The sequence below is a fragment of the Mus musculus genome, chromosome Y, assembly GCF_000001635.26.
Source record: "Mus musculus strain C57BL/6J chromosome Y, GRCm38.p6 C57BL/6J".
Lineage (NCBI taxonomy): Eukaryota > Metazoa > Chordata > Mammalia > Rodentia > Muridae > Mus > Mus musculus.
In genome coordinates this window covers 82,735,777-82,749,539 of record NC_000087.7, presented here as the reverse complement: position 1 = coordinate 82,749,539, position 13,763 = coordinate 82,735,777, and positions in this window count along the sequence as shown.

The following is a 13,763-nucleotide window of genomic DNA, read 5'->3' as shown; positions in this document are numbered from 1 at the left end:
GCCGATCGGGAGGCTTTTCCTCACAGAGTGGCCTCCTGAGACTGAGATTTCCCACCAGTCACACATCTGTTAATAGTCCAATTACCCTGATCAGAGCTGGTTATCAGTAGCAGGTCATTCAAAAGTGAACACCTTCACAACTGAACCCTTCCTTGCTTGGCTGCTCAATGAAAAAAAAACAAAAACAAAAAACAAAAACAACAACAACAACAAAAAAAAAACAAAGCAAAACAAAACAAACAAACAAACAAAAAACTAAGCAAAAAACAAAACAAAAACGAAAACAAAAAACAAAACAAAACAAAACAAAATCAAAATCAAAACAGATAAAAACAAAACAAAAACAAAAAGAAAAACAAAAACAAAACAAAAAGAAAAAGAAAAACAAAACAAAACAAAAAGAAACAAACAATCAAACAAACAAACAAACAAACAAAACGTTATCAGGAGAGACCCAGATGGAGCCTTTGTGATGCCAGATGGAGAAAACAGGTCTCATCCAGGGATTTCACTGTTTGGCTGAATATACCCTGTGTATGCTGTCATGGAGTACCAGGCACCATTGATTGGAAGGGAGTTCTCAGGAGGTGGAAAAGAGCTACCATCTTTAAGACAAATGATTTCGAATTTCTAGGTTGAAAAGCATTTGCAGACTTGAAAAACATGTACAAATGTGTAACATATGAAAGCACTGGAAATGGCACTACTAATTTCAACTGTAATATTTTTTGTTATTTATTTATGTGCATAAAAATTAAAATGTGTGCACTTTTTCTGTATGTACATTCCCACAACAGAAGAGTCCATGCTGTCCTAATAGATCAGAAGAGAACATCCAGATTCACTACAATCCCTGGTAAACTCCCACCTCCACCTTCCTAGTACTGAGCTTGTTTACAATAGTGTGCTAGGATGTGCAGGCCCTCTCTCCCTCAATTATGTGCTAGGCTGCCCAGCCCCTTTTTCTCCCTTATGTGCTAGAGTGCTCATGCCTATTCTCTCACTTATGCCTCTATGGCCTACAGAGGCTGAAAGAGAGCAGTGATTCTCTAAAACTTTGGCTGTGCATAAATTGTAAGCCACTATGTGGGAGCATTGTGCCCGGTCCTCTTCATAGAAAAGGTGCTTTTTGTTTGTTTGTTTGTTTGTTTGTTTGTTTTATTATTTTTTGAGAGAGGGTTACTCTGTGTAGACCTGGCTGTCCTGGAACTCACTCTGTATACCAAGCTGGTCTCGGACTCCCAAATTCTTGGCCTCTGCCACCCAAGTGATGGGATTAAAGGCATAAACCACCACTGCCCAAACAGCAGTTGCTCTTATCAGCTAATTTTTCCATTTTTCAACTAATCTAGTGTGTACTTCATGTATCTTTACTGCATTTCTCCCATTTACTTTCAAGGTGGAGGGTGTTTCCACCGGAACAGGGATCCAAAGTGGGATCCGTGCCACCATGGCATGGGTGTTCTTTGTTACATCCCAACATTGAGAAATCCAACAAGAATCATTGGAACAGACTTCAAATGAATCACTTGAAAGAATATAAACAAGAAAGGGGAGTAAACACAGACTGGGGGAGATGTATAATTAATCTGGTTTACCAAAGTTTTATTGAACCCAGTGATCTCTACACTGATATTAGTATGTCCATAAGAGTCCTGGGAGGCATCATATATTCCCCAATGCTGAGCAAATCTTGAGATGCCAGTAAAAGAAGCCTTTACAACTGTTCCTCCCTGGATAAAATTCAAAGGATTTAGTTCTGTACAACTGCCATTGACTCCACAAAGCAACCACTTGTGAAAGGGATGCATTCTAAAGTCCTGTATGACAAATCTCTTTTTCATAACAAATTCCTTCTCTGGGTCATCTGTCATGTTGGAAGAAAAGGAAAAAGTTTTACTCTGATCTGCCCAACAAATGATGGAGGATCGACAATCAGATCAAGACAGGATCAGCCTTTCATCTTCAAAGATACAATGAGGGGCTATTTTTGTTTGGTGGGGATGTTCTTTTTTCTGAAAAGTTAGGTTGTAGAATTGTACCATTAACCCAAATTGCCTCTTGCCAAAAGGTCCGATTTATAAAGGTTATATCTACATTGGAAGTATCTTGGGTTGTGCTCACCCAACCTCCTCGGTGCTCATTAAACTTCCCTAAAGCTCGGGCTGGGAGGTTGATACAATTTCTGGTCCATTAATTTGAAAACATAAAGACCCCTGTTCTAGTAAGGAGTGATTTTCTCCTAATGGTGCTCGAGTGGGATCATAGGTTAAATATGGCAAATCCACTGTTTTATTATTAGTAAAGAATTTTGGAAAAAGTATAGCATCATGACGAACTGACATTGGTTTAGGGAAAGTCAAGAGAATAGCCCATCTCTGTTATACTAGAAAACTGAAACAAGTTCAGCATTGTCAGGATCAGGAACAGTCCTGGGGAGGTCAGCATCTTCTGCACCATCCTTGATGAATATCCTGCGGGTGAGTCGTTCCAGCAGCCAAAATGGGTTGTCTTCACTCTGTGGAAAAACACAAACAGCTCCCCAGGATCTGATTAAGATAGGATCTGGGCCTTTCCACAGACCAGTTAAAACATCCTTCTGTTTGACCATTTCTTTTGGTCTATCAGGGTCTGAGTTATGTCGCTCAGCTGCAGAACATCCCTGCTTGTCGTGATTCAAAAAATTAAGTGTAAAGAGTGACATAGATACCAATACTCTTGGCACTGAGGGCAGAGTCTCATCAACTCTCCCTTTTTGTTTTATAAGATAAGACTTGAGTGTGTGGTGGTCACATTCCACAATGCCTTGTCCTTGAGGTTTATAAGGAAGGCCAGTCAAGTGACTGACATCCATTTGATGACAAAATTGTTGAAATTTAGTAGAAGTATATGCTGCCCCGTTATCCGTTTTAAGAATTGTGGGCTTGCCCAAAGCACTCCACTCTTCTAGGCAGTGCTGTATAACATGAGAGGCTTTTTCCCCTGTTAAAGGTATGGCAAACATTACACCATTGCAGGTGTCAATGGAAATATGTAAATACTGATTTATAATGGCGATTGCACGTGGCACGCAAGCTCTTCTCAGCAATTGCTTGTGGCACGCACGCGATTGCTTGGGACATGGCACTACACAGCTGTCTATATAAAAATGAAAATGTAATTAAGGATAAAAGTGATACAGGAGAAATGGGGAACAATTCAAGGAGGAGAAGATAGGGATGGATTTGCTAAAACTCATTTATATGTATGCAGAATGTTTTTACCCAACAAATTTAAAACAAAGTAAGTAAGTAAGTAAGTATGTAAGCAAATAAATAAAAAAAAATATATTTGTATGCACATGCATATCCGATAGGCGTGTGTGTGTGTGTGTGTGTGTGTGTGTGTGTGTGTGTGTGTGTGTGTGTGTGTGTGTGTGTGTGTGTGCATATAAGGGTGTAGGTATGTAGCACCTGTGACTAGAGGAATGCAATCATGCACTATCTTTCTTTATGTTCTATGATGCAGTGTGTTGATTAGAATATCTTTTGACCATGGGATGTGGCACTATTATGATCTTTAAGTGGCACTATTATTATCTTTAAGTGCTCCTTAGCCATTTTAGACTCTTTTGACTTGACATCTCTATTTAGATATATACCCCATATTTGATTGGTTTATTTCGTTTCTTGAGTTCTTTATATATTTTGGATATTAGCCGTTTATTGGATGTGAGGTTAGTTAAGATTTTTTTCTCCAGTCTGTAGGTTGATGATTAGTCTCATTGCCTATATGCTTTGCTTACAGATGCTTTCCAGTTTCATGAGGTCACATTTATGAATTGTTGATCTTAGAGCATGAATCACGGGAGAGGTTTTTAGGACATTTCCCTCTCTGTGTCAATGAGTTCATCTTCTATTAGATTCAGTGTATCTTATTTTATGTTGATAATCGTGTTCAACTTGAAACTGAGCTTTGTGCAAGGTGATCAATATGGATTTTTTTTCAACATACAGACTGCAAATTAGAACCGCACAATTTATTGAAAATCCTTTCTTTATTCCATCGTATATATATACATATATATTTTGCTTCTTTGTCAAATATCAAGTATCCATAAATGTGTGGTTTTCTTTCTGGTTATTCTGTTCTAGTCCACTGATCCATCTGTCAGTCTCTGTATCAATACCATGTAGTTTTTTTTGTTTTGTTTTGTTTTGTTTTGTTTTGTTTTGTTTTGTTTTGTTTTAATCACTTTTGCTCTATAGTAGAGTTTGAGGGCCAGGATTGCTCTGAGGCAGGATAACAGTGGAGTCACAGAGTAGAGCCCTGGCAATGGCTTTAAAATCTAAGTGTCCCAGGGCTTTCTAGCTCTCTCATTGTACTGAAATGCTAATGATAACTTCTAAAAAGTACTTTGTCTTTCTGAGGGTAGGCTGGCTTAGGTGATTAACACCTGTAGCCTAACAGAGGAGGATTAAGGAAAGCAGACTTTTTTCAAGCTCAGCAGGAATTACTGGGCTCTAATTTTGAGCTTACTAGCCAGATGTCACTGGAAGAGAAGGAATTTAGAGAAGTCATTATAGAAGTTATTACTAAGTTATAAAAAATTTCCTATGAAAGTTATATAAGGGCAAAAGCAGAAAGATCCTAAGTGCGGAAAGGGAAAAATTCTTCTAAGTGGGGAAAAGGAAAAAAAAAAAATAAAAAAAAAGTCTAAGTGGAGAAAAGAAAAAACAAAAACTTCTCTCTTGATTTTCCTCGTCTCTTTGTCCTCAGCACTTATACATATTTCAGAATACATGACCACATGCTACAAAGTTCATCAACTGTCTCAGATCAACAAGTTCACTGAAGGTATCAAACAATAACTAAGATATTAGTGAAGTTTTGTATAGGTAAACACAATCAATATTTTATCTTTTACCCTAGAACCTATAATAAATCTTTAGTTCCCTTCTGATGACCTTTGGTTAATTGTTATACAACCTCTTGGAATGTGCTCTGAGTAGGAGAAAGTCTGGTTACTATCTAAGAGCAATTATCCAGTGACACTTGGAAAACTGGCAGTTCTCATTGTAGTTTTGACTATCAGAAAATGACCTAATAGCCCTTTTAGTTTGGGGAGAATTTTATTGAGTATTTTTGCATTGATATACATAAGAGAAGTTGGTCTGAAGTTGCCTTAATCGGGAATCAATTCACCATTAAAAACAAATAGACTAACAGACTGACTATATAAACAATACACAATATTTTGCTGCATAAAAGAAACCCACCTCAGGGACAAAACCAGATACTACCTCATAGTATAAGGCTGGAAAAAAAATTTCCAAGCAAATGGTCTGAAGAAATAAGCTGGAGTAGCCATTCTAATATAGAATAAAATCAATTTCCAACCCAAAGTTATCAAAAAAGACAAGAAGGGACAGTTAAGGTTCATGAAAGGTAAACTCTTCCAAGATGAACCCTCAATTCTGAATATCTATGCTCCAAATGCAAAGGCATCCACATTCATTAAAGAAACTTTAGTAAAACTCAAATCACTCATTGCACTGCACACCATAATAGTGGGAGACTTCAACAACCCGCTCTTATCAATAGAAAGATCCTGGAAATAGAAACTAAACAGAGACACATTGAAGATAACAGAATTTATGAAACAAATGGATTTGATAGATATCTACAGAACATTTTACCCTAAAACAAAAGGTTATAACTTCCTCTTAGCACCTCATGGTCCCTTCTCCACAATAGACCACAATCAGTCATAAAACAGGACTCAACAAAAATATTGAAAGTATCCCATACACCCTATCACATCACCATGGACGAAGGCTGATCTTCAATAACAACATAAATAAGAGAAAGCCAACATTCACGTGAAAGCTGAACAACCCTCTACTCAATGATAACTTGGTCAAGGAAGAAATAAAGAAGAAATTGAACACTTTTTAGAGTTTAATGAAAAGGAAGGGACAATATACCCAAACTTATGGGACACAATGAATGTAGTCCCACAAAGAAAACCAAAAGCTCTGAGTGCGACCAAAAAGAAACCAGAGAGAGCACACACTAAGAGCTTGACAGCACACCTAAAAGCTCTAGAGCAAAAGGAGGCAAATTTACAAGGGTGAGTAGATAGCAGAAAATCATCAAACTCAGGGCTTGAATCAAACAAGTGGGCACAAAAAGAACTATTCAAAGTATCAAACAATCCAGGAGCCTGTTCTTTGAAAATAGTATCAAGATAGATAAACCCTTAGAATGATGAACTGGAGTGCACAGGGATAGTATGCTAATTAACAAAATCATAAATGAAAAGGGAGACATAAGACCAGAACCTGAGGAAATCCTAGGCATCATCACATCCTACTACAAAAGGCTATACTAAACAAAACTGGAAAACTTGGACAAAATGGACAATTTTCTAGACAGAAATCAAGTACCAAAGTTAAATACAGATCAGAATAAAGATCTAAACAGCCCCATATCCCCTAAAGAATTAGAAGCAGTCACTAATACTCTCCCAACCAAATAATGCCCAGGAACACCCACATGGGTTTAGTGTAGAGTTCTATCAGACCTTCAAAAAAGAACTAATTCCAACTGTTCTCAGACTATTTCACAAAATAGAAACAGAACGTACTCTATTCAATTCATTCTATAGAAGCCACAATTACTCTGATAACTAAACCATATAAAGTCCCAACAAAATAGAGGACTTCAGACCAATTTCCCTTCTGAATACCGATGCAAAAAATATTCAATAAAGTCCATGCAAACTGAATCCAAGAACATATCACAAAGATCATCAATAATGATCAAGTAGGCTTCATCCCAGGGATGCAGGGATGCTTTAATATAAGGAAACACATCAACATAATCCACTATATATAAGCAAACTCAAAAACAAAAACCACATGATCATCTCCTTAGATGCTGAGAAATCATTTAAGGAAATCCAACACCCATTCATGATAAAAGTCATGGAAAGACCAGGAATTCAAGGCCCATACTTAAACTTAATAAAAGCAGTATATAGCAAAACAGTAGTCAACATCAAACTAAATGGAGAGAAACTAAAACCAATCCCACTAAAATCAGGGACTAGACAAGGCTGCCCACTTTCTTCCTATCTATTCAATATAGCACTTGAAATCCTAGCCAGAGCAATTGGACAACAGAAGTAGATCAAGGGACACCATGGTCCCTGGCCCGGGGGATTCTTCGGACACCCGCAAGGACCCATACAGGATACTCCATGGGATCCTAAGCCCTCTGGTGAGTGGAACACAGCGCCTGGTCCAATCCAATCGCGCAGGACCCTAGACTGCACATTATTATTATGCATATCAGATAGGCATGTGTGTGTGTGTTTGTGTGTGTATGTGTGTGTTTGTGTGTGCATATAAGCATGTAGGTATGTAGCACTTGTGACCAGAGGAATGCAATCATGCAGTATCTTTCTTTATGTCTCTCTGCCATTTTCCTATGATGCAGTGTGTTTATTAGAATATCTTTTGCCCATGGGATGTGGCACTATTGCAAGGTGATGGCTTGTTTGAGGAAGTGTATCATTGTGTAGGCTTGCTTTTATGTAGTGCACAATGTCTGCCCAGTGACGAAAATCGATCCTCTTCCTTGCTACCTGTGGCCACAAGCTTCCTCCTGGTTGCCTTCAGTCTAAGATATAGACCAATTAGTTCCTTCCTCAGTACCTCCTCTACCTGGATGCTGCCATGCTTCCTACCAATATAATAATGTACTGACTCTATAAGAGTTTCCTGAGTCATGATATCTCTTCACATCAATGAAACCCTATTGAACATGGGCAGTATGTTAGCCTGAATTTTAATGCTTACAAGATAATTGCAACCAGCATGGAAGCACAAAGTAAAGATGATGAATGAGTCTCTGTATTTTTTGAACTTTTGAATTTTTGAATGAATGTGGGGATTGGGAAAATTAGAAAGTTATGGGAAGAAGAAAGAGAGGATGCAAAGACCTTTTGGGCTCCTGCCACTTGCTTTTGCATTCAATATATCTATTTTAAAACAACACCAACAACTAAAACAACCAATGACAAGGCATCCATACAACAGATTCACAGAGAAGACACCAAAGGGCATTACATTCTTGTAAATCATTTTCCAGCTAATGTCTGGTGTATTGAGCCTAAAGATTTTACTGTCAAACCCTGATGATTAATCACTAGATTGGACCCCCTAACACAATGATGAATGACACTGTGGTCAAAAGGACAGTTAACATGTATAAATACATCGTTTTTCACACTGTCAGTTTGAATTGTTACTATATATCCCAGTTTTTTTTTTTTGCATTTTATCTCCATTACTGTGTTGTTTTCAGCCCTCACTTGCTACATAGAAAATGGATTCTTTTACACTATATTTTATTTAGGGTGCACAATGGAACCTAAAGACTAATTCAGTCCATTTCAAGTAGAGCTCTCTGTTCTCTTTACAAAATTGCAATTAAATAGTTTTCAAAAATATTTTGCACTTGTGTGGCTTAGTTTAATTAAGATTGGGGGGGGTTATATCTCCCACATTCTCAGTTGTCTCAAACTGGGAAAACTGTCTAGAAATGTTGTGGAATCTTTGTGACTGTGCCCTAGCAGAAGTAGATCACTGGGACAAGATGGAGGGAGCTGGGTGGTTCTGAACTAAATCTTGGCTTCTAAATCCAACCAAATGTGAGAAGGGCCCATTCAGGCTCTCAATGCCACAGATCAACTTGTTGTTTCCTCCAATGCTGTCCTTATCATGACAGTCTGTCCCCGGTAACTGTTTGCCATATACATCTCTTCTTTTTTTTTTTTTTTCTTTTTCATTTTTATTATAAATTTAGCTCATTTACATTTCCAATGCTATACCAAAAGTCCCCCATAGCCACCCACCCCCAATCCCTTATACACCCACTCCCCCTTTTTGGCCCTGGCGTTTCCCTGTACTGGGGCATATAAAGTTTGCATGTCCAATGAGCCTCTCTTTCCAGTGATGGCCGACTAGGCCATCTTTTGATACATATGCAGATAGAGTCAAGAGCTCCGGGGAACTGTTGAGTTCATAATGTTGTTCCACCTATAGGGTTGCAGATCCCTTTAGCTCCTTGGGTACTTTCTCTAGCTCCTACATTGGGAGCCCTGTGATCCATCCATTAGCTGACTGTGGGCATCCTCTTCAGTGTTTGCTAGGCCCCGGCATAGTCTCACAAGTCACAGGTACATCTGGGTCCTTTCAATAAAATCTTGCTAGTGTACGCAATGGTGTCAAAGTTTGGATGCTGATTATGGGGTGGATCCCTGGATATGGCAGTCTCTACATGGTCCATCCTTTTATCTCAGCTCTAAACTTTGTTTCTGTAACTCCTTCCAAGGGAGTTTTGTTCCCACTTCTAAGGAGGGGCATAGTGTCCACACTTCAGTCCTCATTTTTCTTGAGCTTCATGTGTTTAGAAAATTGTATCTTATATCTTAGGTATCCTAGGTTTTGGGTTAATATCCACTTATCAGTGAGTACATATTGTGTGAGTTACTTTGTGAATGTGTTACCTCACTCAGGATGATGCATTCCAGGTCCATCCATTTGGCTAGGAATTTCATAAATTCATTCTTTTTAATAGCTGAGTAGTACTCCATTGTGTAGATGTACCATATTTTCTGTATCCATTTCTCTGTTGAGGGGCATCTGGGTTCTTTCCAGCCCTGGCTATTATAAATAAGGATGCTATGAACATAGTGGAGCATGTGTCCTTCTTACCAGTTGGGGTATCTTCTGGATATATGCCCAGGAGATGTATTGCTGGATCCTCCGGTATTACTATGTACAATTTTCTGATGAACTGCCAGACTGATTTCCAGAGTGGTTGTATAAGCCTGCCATCCCACCAACAATGGAGGAGTGTTCCTCTTTCTCCACATCCACGCCAGCATCTGCTGTCACCTGAATTTTTTATCTTAGCCATTCTGACTGGTGTGAGGTGGAATCTCAGGGTTGTTTTGATTTGCAATTCTCTGATGATTAAGGATGTGGACATTTTTTTTTCAGGTGCTTCTCTGTCATTCGGTATTCCTCAGGTGAGAATTCTTTGTTCAGTTCTGAGCCACATTTTTGTATGGGGGTTATTTGATTTTCTGAAGTTCACCTTGAGTTCTTTATATATGTTGCATATTAGTACCCTATCTGATTTAGGATAGGTAAAGATCCTTTCCCGATCTGTTGGTGGTCTTTTTGTTTTATTGATGGTGTCTTTTGCCTTGCATAAACTTTGGAGTTTCATTAGGTCCCATTTGTCAATTCTCGATCTTACAGCACAAGCCATTTCTGTTCTGTTTAGGAATTTTTCCCCTGTGCCCATATCTTCAAGGCTTTTCCCCCCTTTCTCCTCTATAAATTTCAGTGCCTCTGGTTTTATGTGAAGTTCCTTGATCCACTTAGATTTGACCATATTACAAGGAGATAAGCATGGATCGATTCGCATTCTTCTACATGATTACAACTAGTTGTGCCAGCACCAATTGTTGAAAATGCTGTCTTTCTTCCACTGCAAGGTTTTAGCTCCCTTGTCGAATATCAAGTGACCATAGGTGTGTGGGTTCATTTCTGGGTCTTCAATTCTGTTCCATTGGTCTACGTGTCTGTCTCTATACCAGTACCATGCAGTTTTTATCACAATTGCTCTGTAGTAAAGCTTAGGTTAGGCATGGTGATTCCACCAGATGTTCTGTTATCCTTGAGAAGAGTTTTTACAATCCTAGGATTTTTTGTTATTCCAGATGAATTTGCAAATTTCTCCTTCTAATCCGTTGAAGAATTGAGTTGGAATTTTGATGGGGATTGCATTGAATCTGTAGATTGCTTTTGGCAAGATAGCCATTTTTACAATGTTGATCCTGCCAATCCATGAGCATGGGAGATCTTTCCATCTTCTGAAATCTTCTTTTATTTCTTTCTTCAGAGACTTGAAGTTTTTATCATACAGATCATTCACTTTCTTAGTTAGAGTCACGCCGAGATATTTTATATTATTTGTGACTATAGAGAAGGGTGTTGTTTCCCTAACTTCTTTCTCAGCCTATTTATTCTTTGTGTAGAGAAAGGCCATTGACTGGATTGAGTTAATTTTATATCCAGCTACTTCACCGAAGCTGTTTATCAGGTTTAGGTGTTCTCTGGTGGAATTTTTAGTGTCACTTATATATACTATAATATCATCTGGAAAAAGTGATATTTTGACTTCCTCTTTTCCAATTTGTATCCCCTTGATCTCCTTTTGTTGTCGAATTGTTCTGCCTAATACTTCAAGTACTATGTTGAAAAGGTAGGGAGAAAGTGGGCAGCCTTGTCTAGTCCCTGATTTTAGTGGGATTGCTTCCAGCTTCTCTCCATTTACTTTGATGTTGGCTACTGGTTTGCTGTAGATTGCTTTTATCATGTTTAGGTATGGGCCTTGAATTCCTGATCTTTCCAAGACTTTTATCATGAATGGGTGTTGGATATTGCCAAATGCTTTTTCTGCATCTAATGAGATGATCATGTGGTCTTTGTCTTTGAGTTTGTTTATATAATGGATTACATTGATGGATTTTCGTATATTAAACCATCCGTGCATCCCTGGAATAAAACCTACTTGGTCAGGATGGATGAGTGCTTTAATGTGTTCTTGGATTCGGTTAGCGAGAATTTTATTGAGGATTTTTGCATCGATATTCATAAGAGAAATTGGTCTGAAGTTCTCTATCTTTGTTGGATCTTTCTGTGGTTTAGGTATCAGAGTAATAGTGGCTTCATAAAATGAGTTGGGTAGAGTAACTTCTACTTCTATTTTGTGAAATAGTTTGTGCAGAACTGGAATTAGATCTTCTTTGAATGTCTGATAGAACTCTGCACTAAACCCATCTGGTCCTGGGCTTTTTTTGGCTGGGAGACTATTAATAACTGCTTCTATTACTTTAGGGGATATGGGACTGTTTAGATGGTCAACATGATCCTGATTCAACTTTGGTACCTGGTCTCTGTCCAGAAATTTGTCCATTTCGTCCAGGTTTTCCAGTTTTTTTGAGTATAGCCTTTTGTAGAAGGATCTGATGGTGTTTTGGATTTCTTCAGGATCTGTTATTATGTCTCCCTTTTCATTTCTGATTTTGTTAATTAGGATTTTGTTCCTGTTCCCTCTAGTGAGTCTAGAAAAGGTTTATCTATCTTGTTGATTTTCTCAAAGAACCAACTCCTCGTTTGGTTAATTCTTTGAATAGTTCTTCTTGATTCCACTTGGTTGATTTCACCCCTGAGTTTGATTATTTCCTGCCATCTACTCCTCTTGGGTGAATTTGCTTCCTTTTTTTCTAGAGCTTTTAGATGTGTTGTCAACCTGCTCGTATGTGCTCTCTCCCGTTTCTTCTTGGAGGCACTCAGAGCTATGTGTTTCCCTCTTAGAAATGCTTTCATTTTGTCCCATAGGTTTGGGTACGTTGTGGCTTCATTTTCATTAAACTCTAAAAAGTCTTTAATTTCTTTCTTTATTCCTTCCTTGACCAAGATATCATTGAGAAGAATGTTGTTCAGTTTCCACGTGAATGTTGGCTTTCTATAATTTATTTTGTTATTGAAGATCAGCCTTAGTCCTTGGTAGTCTGATAGGATGCATGGGAAAATTTCAATATTTTTGTATGTGTTGAGGCTTGTTTTGTGACTAATTATGTGGTCAAATTTGGAGAAGATACCATGAGGTGTGAGAAGAAGGAATATCCTTTTGTTTTAGGATAAAATGTTCTGTAGATATCTGTCAGGTCTACTTGTTCCATATCTTCTGTTAGTTTCACTGTGTCCCTGTTTAGTTTCTGTTTCCACGATCTGTCCATTGATGAAAGTGGTGTGTTGAAGTCTCCCACTATTATTGTGTGAGGTGCAATGTGTGCTTTGAGCTTTACTAAAGTGTCTTTAATGAATGTGGCTGCCCTTGAATTTGGAGCGTAGATATTCAGAATTGAGAGTTCCTCTTGGAGGATTTTTACCTTTGATGAGTATGAAGTCTCCCTCCTTGTCTTTTTTGATAACTTTGGGTTGGAAGTCGATTTTATCTGATATTAGAATGGCTACTCCAGCTTGTTTCTTCAGACTATTTGCTTGGAAAATTGTTTTCCAAGCAAATTTGATTTTATAGGGTGTAGTTTATTTGACTAGTGGCTCTGAGTCAATAAGACAAAAAGACCACCAACAGATTGGGAAAGGATCTTTACCTATCCCAAATCGGACAGGGGACTAATATCCAATATATATAAAGAACTCAAGAAGGTAGACTCCATAAAATCAAATAACCCCATTAAAATATAGGCCTCAGAACTGAACAAAGATTTCTCCCCCGAGGAATACCGAATGGCAAAGAAGCACCTGAAAAAATGTTCAACATCTTTAATCATCAGGGAAATGCAAATCAAAAGTCTTATTTTCATATTTTCATTATTTACAGACCATTGTGTGTTATAAATAGAAATCTAGAGGAGGAAAGATGTTTAGAGTCACTGACACACACACTTAACTGAGGTTTCCTTTGCACAGGAAGAAGATATACCCATCCTCTATATCTGGAGAGTTTCTCTAGGACCCTAATGATATAAAAGTCAAGTATCTAGGCTAAAACAACATTGCTTTTGCCTATATTTATGCAAAGTAACCTCTTTTATACAGTAATCATATTGATGTGTGTATGCATATCGAAATATACAGGTAAGTGCAGAGGATTGGGAAGGGTATACTGTT